Here is a 2,834-nt window from a genome sequence, read left to right as displayed (position 1 = left end):
TATCAGATGACCCTACTCCTGTAAAAAATGGTGGTAAACTATTTATTTCCCAAAACAAAGCAGTGGTGGATTAAATGATATATGTAGTACAATAATATTATAATAAACATGTACATAGGGTGCCATGCTCTGGTCCCTGTGAACCGGGACACACCTCATGCACATAACTCAGGATCTGAATTCTCCAACATATTTGAACACAGTCCTCTGCCATCGAGCTGAAGAGCAGAGATTCAGCCGAGAAGGATGGCTGCTGTGTGAGCTTCACTGCTCCTCTGTTTTAACCTCCTCCACCACCAGTCAGAGCTATATTCCAACACGTCTCTGCTAACTGCTCAGTGTGCTTTGCTGGAGGTTTCTTTGGAGGTTGATAACACTTGATGAATGAAGCCTGGGGAGATCTTATCTGGAGGGGGATCACAGCATCAATTTGCACCACTGACAAGAAATTAGAAGAAAAAATGAAAGGGCCTCTAAAACAAGACCAACACACACACACACAACGTCAGTGTGTTCTCTCAATAAATACCTTTGGAAAAATTCCGAACTTATCTAGCAGGCATGTGTATGTGAACTGAAGATAGAGGGAATTCCGTTGCAGCAGAACACCGCCGTAAAGGACAGGGGCGTCCATTAGAGGCGGATCACATTACACACGCAGACAGCCTCCCTGCTGGATGTAACAGGCCTATCAAAAACGTGACATAAACAGCAGATACGCGGCCCGCCGTGTTTTTCGTTATTGACATAACCACAGAGTGACCGTGAGGGAGCTGTGAGAGCGCCCACGGGGCCCCGCGTGGAGCGCCGTGATGGACTGTGGCGGAGCGGGCCCTCACCAGTCACCTCATCCATAACGTCGCTATCTGACTCCCGTACACTGAGAGACGAGGGTTAGTGCTCCGCGTGCAAAGACCAGCTCGCTGACTCTTTTTGCGTCACAAGGCTGAAGGATCGACGTGAAAGACGTGTGGCGTTTATGGTCGCGGGAAATATACAAACAAGGTTCAGAAATCTATTGAGATCCATCATGTTACTGTTGAGGAAGAGCGGCCGATACTCATTTGATGATTTAGTGTCTTTAGTTCATGTCGTGTCATTATATCAGGGGGTGTTATGTTGTCAACATAGAGACTATTTAGATTTCACTCCCATTCTTCACATGTATAAGCTGCACACTGTCGACTCCTAATTGTTCTTCTTTTTTTACCTCGTGTTTTTGTCCTGCCTGTGTACCTCTTTGCACCTCTGACAACATTGATTTTGTACTTTGGATAATAAAGTTAAATTGAATTGCAATTTGACTTGAAAACAGGGCACATTTTTCAAGTTGTGGATACTTCAGATCTCTGGCGAAATTAAAGGCGTCATTTTAAACTACACAATAATTTATAAAAACCCAAATTATTCACTGTATGGCACACATTGTTAGTGAACCAGTTACACACTGCTGTGCTCCATCTAAAACACTTTGGACATTCTACCTTTTCTAATGTTATAGTCTGGGTTTGAATTGTTTTTCAGACATTGTAAGAATCAATATATTGACTAAACACAACACACAAGACCAGTACTGCACACTGATGAACATTTCAGATTTGATTTAGTTCATTTCATTTTATTTCATTTCATTATAGTATTCCCATATGGCACACCAAATGTCTATTGATACACTATATCAGATGACCCAAATCTTTAAAAAATAAAATATTTATTTCTCAAATAGATCATTTGTGCAGTGGTGGATTAAATGTTATATTTATGTTGATAATATTAGTAAGTTAAACATATACATAGTGATAAGGTGTCATTAAACAGTGCTCTGGTCCCTGTGAACCTGTGAATCTATTCATTCATTCATTCATTATTATTTATTTATCTCCACAGTGTAAAAAGTGTTGCTCTCTGGGGGTCAGTGTGAGTCATTTTAGTGTGTTAGCAATCAAAAACCCCAAAATGTAATTAAAGGCCCTCTTACAAATGTTCTTCCAGACCTTTCATGGCAGATCTTAAGGTCCTTAATACTACACCCACTTGTTCAGTGGTGGGCAGAAACATAACTGTGATTCAAGTGATTTTTCTTCCAAACTAGTGTCCACAGCTGTAATCAGAGCAGAGAGAAGAGGAAGAGGAAGTTTAAAAAGAGAAGTGAGGGTTCTTCATGTCTACAATCCGACATGATTCTAGCAGGCCGGATATACTCAAGTGCACTTTCGTTTGCTTTTGAACAGCCCAAAATCATCAATATCCTCACTTTTAGTCTTGTTTGGGTCGAGCTCCAAACAATGCTGCTTGCTGACCCACAAACCCCCATAATGCAACGCAGCTGCGTCTTCTGTTCCAATCTAAATGTCTCGTGCATAATTTCACACGCACGATCGGGTGCATCAAAGCGTTGAAATGACATTCTTTGTGAGGGTGCACTTGCGTTTCTTGAGAAATGTCTGACGTGTTTTACAACATTCCATCTCTCGGCAAGGACGACGCTCCACACGACGCTCCACACGACGTTCCACACGACGCTCCACACGACGCTCCACACGAAGCTCCACACGAAGCTCCACACGACGCTCCACACGAAGCTCCACACGACGCTCCACATGAAGCTCCACACGACGCTCCACACGACGCTCCACAAGCCTTCATTCAAATACACGCGTCACATAAATGAGCTCAGAGCCGGCAGAGCAGGGAGAGAGACCGGCATGTCATGACATTAAGGAAGAGGAAAGCCCAGTCACTATGTGTAATATAATAATCATATGGTCATAAATATACAGTTTAATCCACAAATAATCTTTGTTTTGGGAAATCAATATTTCACCCCAATTCTT

The sequence above is a fragment of the Pholis gunnellus genome (genome assembly GCF_910591455.1).
Source record: "Pholis gunnellus genome assembly, chromosome: 2".
Taxonomy (NCBI): domain Eukaryota; kingdom Metazoa; phylum Chordata; class Actinopteri; order Perciformes; family Pholidae; genus Pholis; species Pholis gunnellus.
Note: the sequence above shows the minus strand (reverse complement) of the source record.